This window comes from Panthera tigris, chromosome B4 (genome assembly GCF_018350195.1).
Source record: "Panthera tigris isolate Pti1 chromosome B4, P.tigris_Pti1_mat1.1, whole genome shotgun sequence".
Lineage (NCBI taxonomy): Eukaryota > Metazoa > Chordata > Mammalia > Carnivora > Felidae > Panthera > Panthera tigris.
The window spans coordinates 130,756,290-130,777,509 of NC_056666.1; positions in this window are offsets into that span (position 1 = coordinate 130,756,290).

Below are 21,220 nucleotides of genomic sequence, written 5' to 3' on the forward strand. Positions count from 1 at the left end.
CACAGGCTGGCGTTCTAGGGTCCCATCCAGTTACCCCACGCAGGCTCTCTGTCCGCTGCCCTTCCCAGCGGCAACTCTAAGACCCCTGGTAACAAACGAACAATTTTGCATTAAAAATTAACCCGGGTGCCCCCAAGGAAAAGCTGCTGTCAAAGAGTAAAGCCACTCTCGAGAGGCTGGCCACAGCAGTGGCCAAGGGCATCGGAGCCCCGCGGCCCTGACAGGCGTCCCTTTCGGGTCTGCCGGCTGCTGACGGGCTGGTCAGAGCCACCCTGGAGCAGCCATCTCCCCACAGCAGAGGCGCCCTGGGTGCACCCAGGCCCACAGCCTGACCCTGCACGAAGAGGCTCTTTGCCTACTGTGTCCGCACGCTCCTGGCTTTGCCCCCGGCCCCTCTCCCACGTCTCCAGAACCCTGCCCCCCGTACGCGCCACCTCTGCTCTTAGCTGTGAGTTTTTACCCTACGAGAGCCCTTTGCATTTCTGTCTTCCTACACAAATAAGTGATCTCTAACACACTGACCAAGAGATGAATCCAGATTAAAAATCAAAAGTGGAGAAGGCATCTATATAAAGAAACTCCAAACTGGAGAAGGTGTCTATATAAAGACCGGTGGCAGTGGCGAGCTCTGAAAAGGAAACAGCGACAAGTCTAAGAATAGCTCCTGTAAGTATGGCTGCAAAATTGGAAACCGGTGCCAGAAATACTTCTTTAAAAAAGAAGATTTGGGTTGTAAATCATCATCGTTGTCTGTCATCCCAAATTAAATGAATAAACACAGGGAATTGGGTGGGGGGAGGCGCCTGGAGGGAGTGCAAATACTCTTAAACCTGCGGCTTCCAAGCAGGGGCGGGCGGGTGGGTCAAAGGCTGTTTTGTTCGCCACCAAAGGCAGCGTTGAGAGGCCCTGCATAGGGGCACCGCTGAGCTGACCCTGCTCACGGGGTGGGGACACGCGCCAGGACGGCTCCTCGGCTATGGGAGCCGGGCAAGCCGGGCGAAGGCCCCAGGCCCAGCTTCTTCCCGGGGCTTTGCTCAGGGCCGCTCGAGCGCCCCCCTCTCCGGCCCCGGAAAGACACCAGCATGCTGAGTTCTTTCACGCTCCCCGTGTCAGTCCCCGTGTCAGTCAGTCAGTTCACAGGAGGAGGAGATCCGCTCAGCAGGGTGGGGGCCTCGCCCCAACGTCAGGGCCAGGACTCAAACCCAGGTCCTATGTATACGTTGTGGTCCCCGCGCCTTCGGAGGTGGGGGCTCCGCGTGAGCAGCCCCCTCGGCTCCAGAGCCTCCTTCTGGGACACGGCCCCTTCCCAGCAGGCCCGAGACCCTCCTGGCAGGAAGGGGCAGCCGATGCTGGCAGGGCTCTCCGGCCCGGCCGTGCTCGCCGCGCTTCCGGGTTTCCCAGCCACCTCCTTGACGCCAGGCAGCGCTCGTGGTTTACAAATCATCTTCCCAAGCATCGCCTCGTGTTTTTTCTCAGAGCAGCTTTGAAGTAAACACTCGGGCAGCGTCACCTGCCTCGGCCTAAGGCTGGGGGGAGAGGGTCAGGAAAGGCTTCAGAGTGGCAGGGACTGTGGGGCAGAGTGTTTAAGGAGCACAGCCAAGCTTCAGCTTTGAGGTCACCCAACAGGATTCCTGCCAGACTCCACCATCGGCTAGTGTGGACAAGTGACTTCATCTCTAAGAACCTCAGTTTCCCTATGCACAATACTTCAGGGTAACTACACGAATGCTAAGGGTGTGTCCTACTCTAGAGCAGGCCCATTAATAAAGAGAGACAGAATAATGGAATAAAAAGGACCATTTTGCAACTCCGAAAACAAATACTAGACATAGACATGGGTCATCAATGGAGGATAAAGCCCCTGGCTGATGGAGAACTTGATAAGGGATGCACCAGGCAGCTGGAGGAAGTCCAACTCTGAACCCACAGTCAAGATCAGCATCCCCAAAATGGGGCAGCGAGAAGTTTCCAGCTTCCTGATGGGATGCACAGGGAGCACAGAGCACCACCCAAGAAGGACCCTTACCCCAAAAGTGAAATGGGATTGACACAAGCCTCTAGAACTACCACCAGTATCTAGGAAATACAAAGGGTAGTGGGACAAACTAAATGATATCACGAGGAAGCAGCAGGCAAATCCAGACTACGGGACAGTCTATAGGTCAGAGGATTTGGTTTCGCCAACAAATCGGTGGCTTATACTCAAAGGTGCTTGAGGGGCTATTACAGAATAGAGACTCAAGATACAATTAAATACAATGTGTGGACTTTGTTAGGTCCTGAGGCTAACAAACCAAGGAAGAAAAGATATCTTTGAAATAGGTAACACACAGGAATTCTTAGGTGAGATCGTTCTTAGGTGAGATCGTGGAGGGCAGGTACAAAAACATCCTCATCACTGGGAGAAGAATCGTCTTTTCAATAAACAGTACTGGAACAACTGGACATCCAGAGGCAAAAAAAAAAAAAAAAAAAGAATGAACCCTAACCTAAGCCTTTATACCATATACAAAAATTAATTCAAAATAGATCACAGATTTAAATCTAAAATGCAAGGCTATAAATTTTTAGAAGATACATATCTAGCAAATGGCAAGCATCTAGAATACAGCAAGAATGTTCAAGCTCAACAGTAAAACAAACAGACAGACAGACATCAGAAAATGGGCGAAAGGTATGAATGGACATTTCACTCAAGAAGGATACATGGAGGGGCGCCCAGGTCGTTCAGTCGGTTGAGCATCCAACTCTTGGTTTTGGCTCAAGTCATGATCTTGCAGCTTTGTGGGCTTTGTGCTGGGAGCAAGGAGACTGCTTGGGATTCTCTCTCTCTCTCTCTCTCTCTCTCTCCCTCTCCCTCTCCCTCTCCCTCTCTGCCCATTCCCCACTTGTGCTGTCTTTGTCTCTCTCAGAATAAATAAACGTTTTAAAAAAGGATACATGGACAATAAACACATAAACAGCTGTTCAACATCGTTAGCAATTAGGGAAATGCAAACTGAAACCACAAGATATCACTACACACACATTAATACAAAACGGAGACAACATCAAACACTGGCAAGGATGAGGAAGAAACTCGTTCTTATATACATTCCTGTTAGGAATATAAAATGGTAGAGCCACTCTGGAAACCAGTTAGTTTCTTATAAAACTAACATGCAATTTACCAGACAACCCAATGGTCACTCTTGGATGTTTCTCCTACAGAAGTGAAACCATATGCTGGCACAAAACCCTACACACTTAGGTTTGCAGCAGCTGTGTCTGTAATTGCCAAAACCTGGAAACAATCAAAATACCCCTCAACAGGCAAAAGGTTAAACTCCAGTACGTCCAGACCATGGAATACTACTCAGCAATAAAAAGCAACAAACTACTGATACAGGCAGAAATCTGGATGGAGCTCAAGGGCATTCTGTTTCGTGAAAACAGCCAACCACAAAAGGTCACATCCTGTCTAGATCCGTTCTATAGAACACTCTCGAAATGGCAAATCTATAAAGATGCAGAACAGATCAGGAAGGTGTGTGCACAAATGGAGGGCAGCACAGGAACCTCCCTGCGGGTGACGAGATCCCTTCTACCTTGACAGTGGTGGTGGCTACATGAGTCTGCAGGTGATAAAACTGTACAGAGCTACACACACACACACACACACACACACACACACACAAGAACAGTGAAAACTGACTGAGATCTGTGGTATAGTTAATAGTACCGTACTGATGTCCACTTCTGGTTCTGACACCGTCCTACAGCAATTCAAGATGTCACCACTGAGAGAAGAAGGACATGGGGTACTCTGAATACTATTTTTTGCAACTTCCTGTGAGCCTATAATTATTTCAAAATAAAACAAGTTTTTTAAAAAGTCTTTATCAAGAATACAGACATACTGAATTATTAAGGGGTAAAAAATGACAGGACTTCTGGGATTCGCTTTTTAAATGGAGGAGAGGGATAGAGGCATCTGGGTGGCTCGGTCAGTTAAGCATCTGACTTCGGCTCAAGTCATGATCTCGCGGTAAGTGAGTGAGTTCGAGCCCCACGTCAGGCTCTGTGCTGACAGCTCAGCGCCTGGAGGCTGCTTCAGAGTCTGTTTTCTCTCTCTCTCTCTCTCTCTCTCTCTCTCTCTCTCTCTCTCTCTCTCTTCCTCCTCCTCCTCCTCCTCCTCCTCCCCTCCTCCTCCCCTGCTCATGCTCTGTCTCTATCTCTAAAAAATAAGTAAACGTTAAAAACAATTTTTTTAAGGGGGAGAGGGATAGAGGCAACGAGATGGCAGGACATTCCTTACTGTTGAAGCGCAGGGACTGACAGGCAGAAATTCATTGTATCATTTGGTCTACTTCTGTGTGTTTGAAATTTTCCACAATAAAACGCTTTAGACAGTAGGACAGAATTTTCCACAAAATTTGTAATGAGATGGGCAGTGACTCAGGAAATCATCTGTTTCAGAGATTTACTGGTTATCTTGTAGAAAAGCAATCAAAAAGACCTAACCACCTACTTCAACACCTCTTTCGTTCACAAAAAAAATTTCCATATTTGTCCTTCTTTCTCTGTGACCACGGGCTATCAGGAATATGCTTCCCAGTTAAGTTTCCGAACCCTCTTTAAGCATGTTAGGGGCGCCTGGGTGGTGCAGTCGGTTAAGCGTCCGACTTCGGCTCAGGTCACGATCTCGCAGTCTGTGAGTTCGAGCCCCGCGTCGGGCTCTGTGCTGACGGCTCAGAGCCTGGAGCCTGTTTCAGATTCTGTGTCTCCCTCTCTCTGACCCTCCCCCGTTCATGCTCTGTCTCTCTCTGCCCCAAAAATAAATAAATGTTGAAAAAAAAAAATTAAGCATGTTTAACATGTCCCTTTGTGGGAAAGGCGTGTTATCACAACAAATGGGAGAAGAACTACTCTTTCAGAAGCAACCTAGGCTGGCGGAGCCTTCTGGAAAAGGATATTCGGAAATGTGGGGAATGTTCCCGCTGCCATAGAGATTTGTTACTGAAAACAATGTAAGTCTGTAACTTAGAAAACTCTCAGACCTGAACTCCTAAAAACCTACGTAACAGAATTTTCTAATCTGTTGAAAAATTTCCAAAGCACTGGACTGGGTTTTGGACTCATGTGTCAAGAACTTTAAAATAAAATACCTTCCATTTAGTTTACAAAAACATCTGATTGGCATCAGGAAGGATGGAAATGTACCAGCCAAATCTCAACAAATCCTCTGCATACGCAGTGGACAGGATGGAAAAATGAGTAACCCAATTTAGAAAGAAAGCCAGTGATGCGTTTCCTCTGTGTACAGCTACATGTCTCAGGCAGGGATCTTTTTCGGAGAGGGCAGCCATTAAAACCAAACATCTAAACAAACTGAACGCAGAGCCAGACCTTCCAACTGTTCTCTCACAGAGCATTAAAGCACACGTTCCAGAAATAATCAAGCACATGAAGCCAGAAGGTTTTTGTACCACCAAAAAAAAAAAAAAAAAAAATTTTTTTTTTTTTTAAAGTATCCCATCTTTAGCTCCTGCTTTGGTTCCTATTTTTGGTGGAGGTTTTATGATGTACATGGTCTCACAGCGAGGCAATACATGTATGTAGCAATATGCATACACTGGGGGTGCAGATCCAGAACCAGAAAGTTTTCTACCGACAGGGATGCGTGAATCGGAGAAGTGTAGCCAGTCGCTGACAGGGCTCCCTCTCCTCCCCGATGCCTCTGCTTCCCTGTCCTCAGGCCTCTCCTGGGGTCGCACCTGTTCCCTCCATCCCAGGCTGAGTCAGACACAAAGCAAAGTCGAGGCTTGGGCCCGCCTTTCTCCCAGCAGCCACCTGCCGGCCAGGTCGCTCCACACCTGTGTCCTCGCACCGACACGCAACCCCCAGGCTGTGAAGAAGCCAGGCCACGGTCTGTACTTTGTCCTAGTCTCTGAGTCAGGGAAACAGCTGGAATCCCGGAGCCACCACCCAGCTGTGACTGGGCAAGTGCCTGGGTGTCTCTGAACCTGTCTCCTGGGTGCACCATGCTGTGGCCGGGGCCCCTGGGCCCAAAGAGTTTAGGAATTCAGAGTTTTTTCAGATTTAGAAAGGATTACAGTGCTGGATATGGTGTGCATAGAATGACACCCCAGAGGGGTGTGGGCAGCACCCAAAAATCAAACACATAGTATTTCCATAGAGAAACAGGAGATATTTTTAAAGACCATAATTAGTCTCACATCAATTCAGGTCAGATTTTTGCCACAAAATCAGTTTGCCGCAGACTTGGAAGAACCTTTGGGATTTTGAGTGTTCTGGATTCCAGAAAGGTGGGGGCCTGGGCTGCCCTCCAGAGCTGCAGGGAGGCTGAGGTTCGACGAAGCAGGAATCAGCGTGGTCTACTTCTTCCCTTATTTTCAAACGTGACCATGTCCCTCCTCCTGACCTGAGGTTCTTTGAGAACGAGTCGGGATGTGACGTGGGCGGGCTGCAGTCCCGACTCCTTTGCAGAGAAGCCCGGGGCCCCTGGCAGCCGAGTCCCAGCCTCGCCCCCACCCCCCCCCCCGCCTCCTCCCTTAGGGTCCCCGCACACACATGGCCTGAGCCTCTGTGCCAACTTGCCTTCCACTCTGCCCTGGTCCTCTTAAGGAGAGCTGCCTCTTCGCTCACAAGCCATCCTAAGCATCACGGCCTCACCTGAGGGCCGGCCCGTGCCTGCTGAGCCACACTGCACTCGCTCCATGGCACTAAAAGGTCAGCGGGGACACTTCTTGTCTCCCCACGCCTGGGTCATCGGTCTCTAGCCTGGCATTGTGTCAGACGCCATCGTAGGGATGTGGAAGACAAGAATCCATGAATCAGCTGACTGCTGCACACCACACAGGCTTTCCATCACTTGGTCCCCTCCCCACCTTGGAGAGGCCCCTCCCCACCTCCAGAGATTGGCTGAAGGACCTGGACCTTTGGCTGGAGAGAGGAACGGGGCCGGGTGAGGGCAGAGGATGAAGGCTACATCACGCTGTCCCACACCCATCTTCCAAAGTGGAGAGGCCCCGCCAGCCAGGGCAAAGGGACGTGTTCGATGAGGTCCAACAGGAGACACCCCCAGTCCACCTGGTGGCAGCAGCAAAAGATGGGGTCTGCTGAGATGGAGATGTTTTTACAACTGGAACAATCTAGCGATGTTCTGGTTGCTTCTAGAAAAAGGAAGCTCCCAATCAAATGAGGCTAGAAGTCCCCTGGGGCAGGAATACTGACCAGGAGCCTCCGTTGGGTGGTTTACTCTTGCCTGTCTTCTCCCCAGCTGGCCTGCAACCTCCAGGAGCTCAGAGGTCACGTCTTACGTGTAATCGTGACCTGGCAGCGGTCTCAGGGCCTGGACGCAGTTCACACTTCCCACGCTTGGGATGGATAAGGGAACAAGTGAATGGGCGTTTGCCCTCCGCAGCTCGTTCCAGCTCTGAACGTCTGTGATGCCCTCCATCACCACCATGCCCAGCCCTGGGGCGTGGAGCATTCTTGCTCCCACCCACGGATCTTTGTCCCCGCCAGCCTCGACAGGTATCGCCTTCTATGACCTATTGGAGTTTGCTCTAATCTGTTCCCTTAACATCCTGTGAGTTGGGCTCCGTGAGGGCAGGGACCGTGTGCCATGCTGGCAGAGTACTTACTGACCGATTGCTTAGGGGACAGAGGAAACAACATGAACAGAGGCATGGGACAGTTTGTGGGCAGGCACTCGGTCAGGAACACGCCCGGGGCAGAATCTCTGCATCCAGCCCCTGTTACAGATGGGAGGGGGGGCGAGGTGGGGGACAGGCAGTGCCTGACTGACCACCTGTGGCTCTCCAGATTGACAAGGCCTTCCTGACAGCTGCGTGAGGTGTAGTTGGGGCATCCAGGCGGGGGTACAGTTCCCCGGGAGGCCACAGGGGGCTCTAGAAAGCAGAGCCCCGCGGGCGGGGTGGGGGGGGTGTGTCACCAAGCCACAGGGCTGGACGGAACTCACCTTGTGGGTCAGAAAGCCAGGCCTCGGGGCGCCAGTCAGTTAAGCGTCCGACTCTTGATTTCGACTCAGGTCGTGACCCCAGGGTCATGGGATCGAGCCCCCTGACTCTTTTCTTTTTATTTTTTTTAACGTTTATTTATTGAGAGACAGAGAGAGACAGAGCGTGAGCAGGGGAGGGGCAGAGAGAGAGGGAGACACAGAATCGGAAGCAGGCTCCAGGCTCCGAGCTGTCCGCACAGAGCCCGACGCGGGGCTCGAACTCACAAACCGTGAGATCGTGACCCGAGCCGAAGTCGGACGCTTAACCGACTGAGCCACCCAGGTGCCCCGAGCCCCCTGACTCTTGATTTCAACTCAGGTCATGATCCCAGTGTCATGGGATCGAGCCCCCCACCCCCACCCCGGAGCTGAGCGTGGAGCCTGCTTAGGAAACCACCCAGAGGGCTACAGATGCTCACTTCCCCTGATACAGCCCCTACCCCCATCCTTCTCTGAGCAAGACATCTTCTGGCTAACTCCCTCCTGAAGATACCCACCTCTTCCAGAAAAGCTACAAAGCTGTGTGTGAGATCAGTCACCTGCCTTGGGAGTTAGGGATTTCAGAGAACACCTCACCATCTCAGAGTATTTCAATACTCCCCCACCCCCAGACTTCCTGTGCCGAAGACCGAATAATGCCCCCCCCCCGCCCCAAGATGTCACACCCCTGAGCCTGGGAATATGTTGCCTCACGCAGCAAAAGGGACTCGGCAGGTGTGACTAAATTAAGGACCCTGAGATTCTCCTGGATTATCTGCGGAGGCGGGATATAATCCACGAGGGCCCTTACAAGAAGGAGGCAGGAGGCTGAGGGTATGAAGGACACAGTGCGACAGTGGACGCAGAGCGGACAGACCGGGAGGTGCCAGGCTACTGGCTTTGAGGATGGAGGAAGGGGCCATGAGCCAAAGAACGCAAGTGGCCTCTAGAAGCTTGAGGAGGCAAGGAAACAGAGTCTCCCGAAGGAACGTGGCTGTGCCGGCACCTTGATGTGGGCTCAGTGAAATACATTTTGGACTTCTGACCTCAAAACTGCAGGATGATAAATTTGTATCTTAAGTCACTAAGTCTCTGGCATTCTCTTGCAGAAGCCTTAGGAAAGTAATGCACCCGGTTTACAGATGAGGAAACAAAGGCTCAGGGTGGGGTGGGGTGGGGGGAGTGGGGAGTGCAGACACTGCCCTTGCTGCACCATCAGATCCACAGGTTTCCAAGTGCCATCAGTGAGCTGTGGGCTCTGCACTCAGGCCACTTGGACCTGAGCCCCAGCCCTGCCACTTACTAGCTCTGCGTCCTTGCTTCAGCTTCCTCAGCTGTGAAATGGGCTTGCAGTCACCCCCGCCTCAGAGAGAGTCGTGAGGAGCAAACAGAGTTAATACAGGAAAGCAGAGTGAGGAATACAGAGTGAGGAGCAAACAGGTTAATGCAGGAAAGCCCTCAGCGCTGGGTCTGGCCTTGTATCATGTTGTCTCTTACAAGGACTCTCCTATTTGAGAGCCGCTTTATCCTGCGGTCAGGCTGGGGGTTCACATGCCCGGCAGTCTCTGACGCCCAGGCTTGTCCTCCTGTCTCTGATTGTTTGCTCTGTTTTAAACCTCCTGAGATCGCATTTTCGTTCGTTAGGTTCAGACCCAAGCCCTTCGGAGCTGCAGCCGTGAAGCGCTCATCCGGGCAGTTGCCACACACACCCACAGGCCAAGCTAAGCTGGCAACCTGTTCACACGCTCGTCCCCAGGATGTTAACACAGCCTGGGAGAGGGATTTTTGCCGAATATATTTCATTTTTAAAAATACATAGGGGTGGGGCTCCTGGCTGGCTCAGTCGGTTAAGCGTCCAACCTCAGCTCACACCGTGATCTCACGGTTCGTGGGTTCGAGCCCCCACGTGTGGGCCTCTGCACTGACAACTCAGAGCCTGGGGCCTGCTTTGGATTCATGTCTCCCCCTCTCTCTGCCCCTCCCCTGTTCACACTGTCTCGCTCTCTCTCCCTCAAAAATAAACATTAAAAAAATTCTTTTAATAAACAAATAAAATAAAAAATATATATATGGAGGGGCACCTGGGTGGGTCAGTCAGTTACGCATCTGGCTCGGCTCAGGTCATGATCTCGTGGTTCATGTGGAGCCCCACATCGGGCTCTCTGCTGTCAGCAAGGAGCTGCTTGGGATTCTCTCTCTCTCTCTCTCTCTCTCTCTCTCTCTCTTTCCCTGTCCCTCCTTCCCCACTCCTTGCACAAACTTGCTCTCACTCAGAATAAACTTTATATATATATATATTATATATATGTAAATATATATATAAATATATATATATAAAGTTTATATATATTATGTTTATATATATTATACACACACACGCACATATATATATGTGTATATATATGTATATGTATACGTATGTATATGTATGTATGTATATGTATGTATGTATGTATGTATGTAGGGGAACCTGCATTGCTCAGTCTGACTCTTGATTTAGGCTCAAGTCACGATCCCAGGGTTGTGGGGTTGAGCCCCATGTTGGAAGCTCAGCATGGAGCCTGCTTAAGATTCTCTCTCTTCATCTGCCCCTCTCCCTCTCTCAAATTAAAAACAAAAAAACAAAAAATATACATATATTTTTTAATTTTTTAAATATTTTTATTTATTTTTGAGACAGAGAGAGAGCATGAGCAGGGGAGGGGCAGAGAGAGGGGGGAGACACAGAATCTGAAGCAGGCTCCAGGCTCTGAGCTGTCAGCACAGAGCCCGACGTGGGGCTCGAACTCACGGAGTGTGAGATCATGACCTGAGCCGAAGTCGGACGCTCAACCGACTGAGCCACCCAGGCGCCCCTATATACTTATAAACGTATATATAATCATATGTATATATTATATATATATATATGAAACATCCCATCTTAGCATAGCTCACTAGTAGAACTTAGGAATTGCTAATCTGAACTGGCCACTCTGCCCCCATTCTAACACCTGCCAGTGACAACAGCCTTCCCGCCTCCTGGGGCCGTTTGGCTCTGTGAACTTCCAGGGGGTTGGGGAGGCTGCCTTCTGGGGGGGAGGCTGACCCACTATCAGAGCAGGTCAGCAGGCCGCAGCCTGGCCCTTCACCAGAGGGGATTAGAGGAACGGAGCGCCGGAGCTGGCCAATTCTGTCTGGGCAGCCTTTGGGAAGAGGGTCACGTGCCCTCACGAGGGGGCAGGGTCCCCTCTCAGCCCCACTCCCTTTCATCAACACCCACAAGCCAGGCCACTCCAATGGCTCCTCGTCTCTCCCCCTTCTCCCGGGGCCAAGCTCCCACGAACCCCCCAACCACGAGAGAAAAATCCTCCAATCACGTAGCTATCCTTCGTGTGGAGCAGAAATCTAAGCGAACAAGGCCATCCAAAATTCGTCAGCAAGGGCTGACTTCGTTCGGCCTTGTAATTAAGTTGTTGTTATTGTTGTTTAATACATACCAGGTCAGATCTGGATCACTCTAGTTTTCTCCCAAACAGCGAACAGATGGGCCAGAGCTCTGCCTCTTTAGCCTGACTCTATGTCCCCTTAAGTGTGACCACCTTTCCAGCCAGCTAAACCCCATTCAGCACCACACACACACACACACACACACACACACACACACACACACACACACGAACCTCAACTGTCCTACTGCCCCGTGTGAGCAGGCTTGTCCAAGCAAGACCCCTGAACCTGCCCCGACCCGGGAGGTGCCTTGAGCAAGGAACCCGGCTCCTGCCCCAGGTGTCTCCGTGAGAAATCCCAACCTGAATTTCACTCCTGCAGATTCGTGCCAAGTTGGGGGAGCCAGCGTTCCTCCCGGGGGTTCACCCGACCAGTGCACGTGTCCCGCAGACAAGAACAAGAACCTTCACTGCAGCCCTGTGCACACAGCAAGAGGTGGGACACAAGCCCAGTGCCCATCCTCAGGGGAGTGGATAGCTAAATGGTGATAATTTCAAACGGTGGGCCCCCACACAGCAGGCAAAAAGAACAAAGGACTGCTGGTCACAATCTGGACGAATCTCAGAGTATTTCTATGAGATTCCATTTCTGGAAAGGTCAAAGCCAGGCAAAGCGAGTCACTAGCGGTGAGGTGTGAGTAGTGGTTACCTTGGGAGGAAGCCCTGGGAGGCTTCTGGGCTCTGGGAATGTTCTGCAACTTTGATCTGCACATGGTTTATATGGGTACTTACAGACGTAAAAACTCATTGTGCTACAGGTCTAAGACTAGTGTATTTTCTTTATTTATTTTAAATGTGTATTTATTTTTGAGAGAGGGGGTGGGGAAGGGCAGAGAGAGGGAGACAGAGGATCCAAAGCAGGCTCCATGCTGTCAGCACAGAGCCCGATATGGGGCTCGAACTCACAAACCATGAGATCGTGACCTGAGCCAAAGTCAGTCGCTTAACGGACTGAGCCACCCAGGTGCCCAGACTAATGTATTTTACTATATGTAGTAAGTTAACCTCCTTAAAAACTTTAAAAGTAGAAAAATATTGGGGCACCTGGGTGGCTCAGTCGGTTGGGCATCTGACTTCAACTCAGGTCATGATCTCACAGTTCGTGAGTTCAAGCCCCACATCGGGCTCACTGCTGTCAGCGCAGAGCCCGCTTCAGATCCTCCTTCCCCCTCTCTCTGCCCCTCTCCTGCTTGTGCTTTCTCAAAAATAAATAAAAACATTTAAAAATTTTTTCTAAGTACAAAAATATTTACCTTTGAGCACCTTCTGTGTGCTAAGTCCAAAGGGTATCTCAGACGAGACTCTAATCCTTTAAGAGTTCATAGTCTGGTGGGGAAGAAAATATAGTCAAATAATACAAGGCTGTCTGTGGCCAGGGCGACAGGTTGTGAGTCAGCCCAGGGTATCAGTATTACTCGTGATTTGGGGGAGGAGACAGAAAAAATTGACACAATGTAGGACTTGGAGGCGGCCAGATGGGTGCCCAAATCCAGCTTCTTGCTGCTTGCCCTGCTTCCTCATCTGTAAGGGGGCATCATGGCAGCTGCACCCCAGGGGTTCTCATGAGGACGCAAGGAAAGTTCGCATGCAGGCACTCCGGCCCGAGACGAGACCGATGTCCCTGCTTTGCTCGGCGTGGCTGCACTGAGGTTCGCAGGGGTGAACCGGGCCCTGCCCCAAACAGCTTCCAATCTCACCTGGATTTCGCCTTAAAGGAGCCCACAGCCGGGTAGGGAATCAGATACCTAGGACACAATGTCAAGAGGCTTACCTGCCAGCCGAGAGGAACAGATAAAGAAGCCACAGAGGTCAGAGGGCGCCACGAGGGTGGAAATGCAGCCAGGCCTTGAAAGGCAGAAAGGATTCGGGGCACACGGAGACTGCTAGGGAGGGAAGGGCAGGAAGGGAGAGGGACCTACAGGGGCAGAGGCATGGAGGTGGGAAGTCAGGGAGGCGCACAGAGGAAAAAGTAACTAGTCAAGTGTGGCTCAAGAAGGGGCCCAGGAAAGAGGGCCTAGAAGGCCCAGGGCTGAGCTCAACTTTATTTTGCTGTCAGTGGGGAAGCCCCTGCCAGTTTCAGAGGTTAAGAAGCGAGCGTATCGGAGCAAGGATTTAAACTGACAAGACAGGGGTGCCCGAGTGGCTTAGTTAAGCATCGGACTCTGGATTTCAGCTCAGGTCGTGATCTCGTGGTTTGTAAGATCGAGCCCCACGTTGGGCTCCGCACTGATAGCGTGAAGCCTGCTTGGGATTCTCTCTCTCTCTCCGCTCCTCACCCCCCAAAGTAAATAAACATTTTATAAAAAAATTAAAAATAAAAAATAATAATAAAATGAGAAGCCAGCCAATAGCAGTGTTTCAGAGGAAGGGGGTGACTAGTTTCTCCAGGGCTGGGGCTCGGGTCGTATTTACCAAGAAACATCCAAACCCTCACAGCTGGTCCCCTCTGTGAGACCCAAGCATGCATTTTTGTTGTCTGTTTTGTTGTTGTTTAATGTTTATTTATTCTTGAGAGAGAGAGACAGAGCGTGAGTGGGGGAGGGTCAGAGAGAGAGAGAGAGAGAGAGAGAGAGAGAGAGAGAGAGAGGGAGACACAGAATCCGAAGCAGGCTCCAGGCTCCGAGCTGTCCGCACAGAGCCCGACGCGGGGCTCGAACTCACACACCGCGAAATCATGACCCGAGCCGACGTCGGATGCTTAACCGACTGAGCCACCCAGGCGCCCCTGTCTGTTTTTTAAGTAAACTCTGTGTCCAACACGGGGCTCGAACTCATGACCCTGAGATCAAGAGTCGCATGCTCTACAGACCGAGCCAGCCCCGGGGCTCCAAGCGTGCATTTTTGATTCGATGGTGGTAGGAGCCTGAGTGAGGCTGGCAGGTCCTTGAGGGAGTGGCCAGACCCTTGACCTTCCCGCACCGGGCGAGATGTAAGGATACGTTTCTTCTGGTTCTTGTTTCCTTAATTTAATTTTTGAAAAAAAAATCGTCTATCGCCATGACTCGGCATGCAAATGCTTCAAAGGGTCTCTAGCGAACAGCCTCCCAGCACCAGCCCGAACCCAGAGGCACCATAACCACCGACTCGGTGCAGACCCCCCGAGACCTCATGTACGCACATAAACAAGTGCACTTTTCTTACACAGATGGAGGCACACCAGACATGCTGCCCTGCACCCGTTTCTTTCACAGCAGACTGTGCCGGCCACGGTTCCGTATCCAAGCATGGAGTCTCAACCTTATCTTCCACAGCCGCACAGTATTCCACGGTTTAGACGCAGCATAACTTGTTCCCGGCCCTCGGTGGATGGACGCTAGGCTCCTTCTAATCTTTCGCTAGTGCAAATAGGCAGCAATGACTAATCTTCCAATAGATCCCTTCGCCCCCATATTAAAACACCTGTAGGGTGAATTCCTGGAAGTCCAAACGGCTGGGTGAACGCGTACAAGTGACTTTGAAAATGTTGCCAGAGAGACGGGATCCGTTTAAATCCCCATCAAGAAATAAGCCTAATTGTTAGGAAAAACACTGACGACGTGTAGTTGTAAGAGTGCCCAGACGAAGAAACGGTAGAGCAAAGCCCCGTTCGGCAGACAGAGAGCATCGGCCTCTGCTCGCCCAGCGCCCTCCTCCCCGTGTATTTCTTCACCTGTGGGTGAAGGGCCAGAGCTGCTCAGCCCCTCGGCCCTTCCCAGCGCAGACAGGCCCTGATGCCCTGGCCCCAGGGCAGGTGGAAGGGTGGACGGTGACCGGAGTCACCACGAACACCCAGCCATAAGTGGTCCGCCTGGGCATAGGTGCCAGAGCCCAGGGGAGGAGCAGGCCACAGAGCAGGCCTGGCGGGAAGGGGTGGGAGTGGAGAGCCCGAGAGGACCAAGCGTCTCCAGCCCGGCCATCCCAAACGAGTGACGAGCGCCTGGTGCTTCCCTTGTCCAGGCCGCAGGGACACCACAGCCACACAAGGCACGCTCGTGCTCTACAACATTCACTGCTGTGTCTACCACGGGCCTGTGACATGACATGTGTCTGACCAAAATGGCCGCCTAAACCCTCCTTTTCAAGTGGGCAGCCGGCGGAGGACGGAGGCGGGCCTCTGGATGCCTGGTGCCCTCCCTGTGAGGACAGCTGGGTAAACACAGCGGGCAGGGCAGGGTTTCCTCCCCCCTGCACAAATCCAGCTCAACTACGGAGAAGTGGGAAGGAAATGGTCTTTTACCCCCAACACGGGAGGAGATACCTCCTGGCAAACCAAAGACAGCATTCGAGAGGAAGAACCCTCACCAACCTTCCTGCTTCCGGCCCGTGCTCCGCTCCAGTGGACCGGAGGGCCAGGAACTCCTATAAATCAAATGCACTGAGGTTACTGCCGCTAAAATTCTTCTAACAAATGCACAGCGCATCAACCTTTCTTTGTAGAGCCAACGCGTACTGTTTTGGTAAATCTAGGGTCTCACAGCACAGCTGTGCTGGGGGGCCACTCAGAGCGGCAAGGGCGCAGGATTAAAATCGAAAACCTGTGAGCTTCCCTCCACAGGATCTCAGGCAAATTCACCCTTCTGAGCCTCAGTCTATCCAGCTCCAAAATAGGCACAATAATTCCAAGGCTCCAGGACCACCGGGAGGATTAAAAGAAATAATTTATGTGGAATGTGATTTGCAAACTGCAAAGCCCTACACAAATTCTGGTGAGGATTAGTAACATTGGTATTAAGATGTTGGGGCTCCCGGGTGGGCTCTCAGTTGGGTTAAGCGTCCGACTTCAGCCCGGGTCGTGATCTCACGGTTCGTGAGCCTGAGCCCCACGTCGGGCTCTGCACTGACAGCCCAGGCAGAGCCTGCTTCAGATTCTCTGTCTCCCCCTCTCTCTGCCCCTCCCCAGCTCACACTCTCTCTTTCTCGCTCTCAGAAATAAGGAAACAGTTTTAAAGGAGATTAATATTGATTAATATTAATACCCTCACACACATCCCTTCACCAATACCCACTGTTGTGCTTTGCAGGCTCCCAAAATGACGGTTGATGGAATCCCAGATTCTGTGTGTTCTAGAATGAAAAACCCCAGCGCTACAGGCAAAGACCAGGAGGCTCTGCCAGTGGCTATAGCAGCAGCAGCCATGGAGTTATAGCTATTTTTCCCCCAGAGCCTTCCTGTAAATGGTGACCCAGAGGGCTTTGGGGAACAGCACGGCCCAGCAGAGGGCAGGTTCTCGGCCACCTGCCAGCGGGGCAGGGCCTCCCCGGGGGCAGGCCGTCCACAGAAGCTGTAGCAGGAGAAAAATATCAAGTACCGAAGTACCAAACTCCACCATGACCTCCAGAGCAGGGAGGCCGTCGGATCTGAAAATCCCTTCGCTGTGACAGATGCAGTAACTTGTAGAGGTTTCACCCCACCCACCCTGAGGTGGGGGTGGCTATCCCTGCTATCCAGGGACCGCCCACGGACGCAGGCACAAGACTCCACAGATCACAGGTCACCAGCGAGGAGACCGAAGTCTTCAGAAGGATCAGCAAGCAAACTGCAGGTTGGAAAAGAAGCCACACACACAGACACACACACACACACACACACACACACACACACACACACACACCCGTCTTCACGTGACCTGCTCTTACTCTAAATCAGGCCCTCCCCTTGGGGAGCTCAAGGCTTTATAACCACGGACCTCACCTGAGCCTTGCGGCACACGGCAGGTGAGTAGAGCGGGTACAAATAGCCCCCACAGAGGGCAAGGGACTTGCCCCAGGTCACCAGTTCTCTGACGTCCATGCAGTTTTCTGCCTGCCACTTAGAGTCATAGTGTCATCCTAGTGCAAAAAGGGTGGGGACATCATCTTTCCCACAGATACCAGATACAGCAGCAGGGGTTCTGTTTTGTTTTAACATTTATTTACCTTTGAGAGACAAAGACACAGAGCATGAGCGGGGGAGGGGCAGAGAGAGGGGAAGACACAGAATCCGAAGCAGGCTCCAGGCTCCGAGCTGTCGGCACAGAGCCCGACGTGCGGCTCGAACCCACGAAACCTTGAGATCGTGACCTGAGCCGAAGTTGGACACTTACCTGACTGAGTCACCCAGGTGTCCCAGGGGTTCTGTTTTTTAACTTCTCTAACTTTTTTTTTGTATCTATGGCTAACTTATTAATTTCATGGGTAAATGCTTATGAGCTGGCATTATGTGAACAACGAGATAATTCCGGATTATACCTAGAAAGAAAATATGCCCCCACGTCAACAGTGACTATTTCTTGGTTATGAAACTGGCAGTGATGTTTATTCTTACCCACTAATCTTCTGTGTTCCAAGTTCACTACAATCAACAAGTATACTGTTGTCCAAACCAAGAGAAGCCTATTGTTTCCAAAGGCTGAAAGACAGAGATCACCCCTGCAAACTTTCCGTTAAATACTCAACGACTCGCGTGTGACTTTGTAAAACATAGTAGAGGCGGAAGTGAGGCAGGTTAGGCACAAAGGTTTTCTGGGTGGGATCTTCCCGCTCTGGTTTCCGCCCCAGCGAAGAAGGAAAAGGAGGTGACTGCGGGGCTTCCTGCCTCTCAGCACAGGCCCCGGACCTCCCGGATCCGAGACCTCCCATGTGCCCCATCGGCTCCTGATGGAAGCTTGGTCCTAATCAACAATCCTGTTCTGATTAATCCTGGCCTCAATGTCCGTCACCTCTCGAGAATAATTCCAGCTTTATCCTGAGTGGCAATGACATTAACCCACGCGGTCGTTCATCTGGGCAGCCGAAAACTTATTCAGCACCTACTCTGTGCAAGGCGTTGTGCAGACACCGAGCCATCGTTCACCCAAGACTGGAAACGACCAACCGAGGCCACACATCATCCTTCCAAGTTCTGCCCGAGCACAGGAGCAACAGAGATGTGAACAAACGCTGCCTGGGTGTGCAACCTAATTCTGGCATCTCAACTCCCTCTGCCTGAGGTGTTCCCCACCACCCTCCCCTGCCCAGTCCTGAGACAAAGCAGGGTCCGAGAACGGGTCCCTGTAGAGGACGCTGGTAGCTTAGCGGCACTGCACTCAGGTACCGGTGGAAGCAGAGGGGAGGGAACGGGAGTAAACCCAAAACTTCAAGACCGTCCAATTCTCTCCGCAGCGCCCTCCCGCTTTACTTCTTCTCCTTCCTGTCCTCTTTGAGGCTGAGAAGATCACATTCGATGATCATTGACTGAAGGTCCACCAGGTGCTAAGACCCGATGCCAAATGACTTTACAGACAGGAACTCAGACCTCTGCTTTGCACATGCTGGTCCCTCTGCCTGGAACCTGCCTCCTCTCCTTACCCGAGACAGCAGCTTAAATGGCACCTCATCAGAAAAGTGCCTGCCCAGGCAGGTATGCCCTGATGTTCCCTCAGAGTGCCCACGACAACTGTCATGGCTCCCGTTTGCCGTCTCTCTCCCCAGCAGGACTCAGCTCCCTGCGCTGACACACTGACACACAGTTCTTTAGTTTTTTTAGATACGTTTTTTTTTTTTTTCTTAAATAGGCTCCACACCAAAGGTGGGGCTTGAACTCAGGACCTTGAGATCAAGAGGCGTACGCCCTCCTCGCTGAACCAGCCAGGCGCCCCAGCAATACTTCTTGCGTAAATAAATTGAGCAGCCTGTAACGTAACGATAAAAGCCAGTGTTCACTGAGCATGTACTATGTGCCACATGCCGTGCTGAGCTCCGTGCAGACATGAGGTCACGACAGCTGCGTGACGGCTGCACTATTTTTACTCCCGCGTTACAGATGTAGGAAACTGCGTCATTTCCCCCCACTTTTAAAGAACAGAAATTAGAACCTGGTAAGCGACTTGCCCAAGGCCCCGCAGGGCTAACAAGAGAGTGAGGATTTGAACGTCTCCCGATTTGAAGGTCTCCCAGGCCACCAGGACTGCTCAGCCGCGCCCCACCCCCCACCCCTGTGCCCAAAGGGGCATTTCTTTCCCCTGTGCTGTCAGTGCCCATTCGTCCCCTTACTGAATTCTCAGCCTCCTCTCCCAAGGCACCCAGTTCAGAAATCTTCTGACTCCTCCCTTCATGTCCTATATACCCCAAGCTCCCAAGCCCGATGCGATGCGGGTGCCTCACGCCATGGGTCCTCATCTTTCGGCCCCGGGGCCTGGGGTCTAGAGAAGCTGCGTGAATGCTGGCCCCTGGACATCCTGCACAGCAGGCAGGGAGAGCAGGCGTCTCCCCAGTGAACTCACTCATGGGACCTGTACTTAAGCCCAGCTTTCCGGCTCCTGCTCCGTCCCCACGCCCCTCCGCTTGTATTTATGGCGCTGCCGAGCGTGGGGGCCTGCGGAGGAGGCACACCCACCATAGCTCTCCGCAGGGAAAGGGAGCTGCCCACGCTCATTCCAGATCTACGGCTTGAGGAGTCAGTGGGGACCCACAAGACCCGGGACAGCCAGGGAGAACTCGGGTTCTGGTCCAGTGGAGCCACTTCACAGCCGGTCCCAGAAGCCAGTTGGAGGGCACACACCAAGGCAACAGCGGGCTCCAGAGCCTGTCCGGGGTCACACGGGGTCGTCAAACCCAGAAGCTGCTGGAAGAAAAGGAGAAGGCAGCTGGGCCTAAAATAAAAAGGATGCCTGTGGGAAAAGCGTCCGGAGGAAAAGCAAAAAAGGAGAGAGGGAGGTCAGGTGTTCTCGGAGTTCTCTGCAGGAATAAGGGAAGGAGAAAAGATGGTAACACTGTCCCTCACGTGTGTAACCCACGGCTGGGGACCTCAATTCATTTTTGCAACCTCCGGGGGCTCCCTGCTGACCACACGGGGGGGGGGGGGGTCAAGTTCAAACTCCTTAGTGGGGGGGCCTTCAAAGACCTTCATGCCCAGGTCCACTGTGGCCACTGTGGTCTGGGAGGCGAGGTATCCCAGGCCTCCACACTCTGTCCAGGGGCTCCTCAACCTTCTGGCTTCTAGAAGACTTCTGGCACACCCACACCGTGGGGTTACCACCGCTTGAACCCGCTAGGCTGACTCTGCAGAGCGGGAAGGTAACTGATCCCACCTCACCAGGTGGTGGGGGGATGAAACCCAGTAATTCATCAAAGCACTCTGAACTGTGCCTGGCACACAGTAAGTGCTTAATAAACAAGCTGTTGTTCCTATTGTCCTCTGCACCCCTTTAGGGCCTCTGTTTCAACCACAAGTAGAGCACTGTCTTGCATATTTGTTACACATTGGACTCCTTCAGCCAACCACAGCCTTTTAGAAGGCACCATTCAGGCCTCTGTGCCCTGAGGCCTAGCAAGGAGCCCCGCACACAGTAGGACTTCAGCAAGTGCTGACCACCACCGCCGCGGTGAAGGCCCACGGCAGGCCTCACACAGAGCTCTCCCAGGGCCCGGCTGCGGGCGGGCCTTCCACAACTCGCGCACCAATTTCCCAGCCTAAATGCCCCACAGAGCGAGAAGGGCATTCGCTGTTAACTCAGTTTCAAAACAATGAAGGGCTGTACTCTGCCCGACTGAGGCTGTTTCCACTCCAGGGAATGTACGGGGAGAAATGAGCACAGCAGGGACTGGAAATAGCACGGAGCCCCTCTTGGGGCGAGAGCTGGGCTGGCCCGCCAGAAACCAGGAGCAAAACCTCAAAGGCAGACGGGGAGCAGACCCCACAGGAGTCGGCCGACACGAGTGAAGTGGGACAAGGAGCTCACTCGCACCCATTCGGCCTTCAAGGTCTCCTTCCCGCCCACTTGGAGAGCTT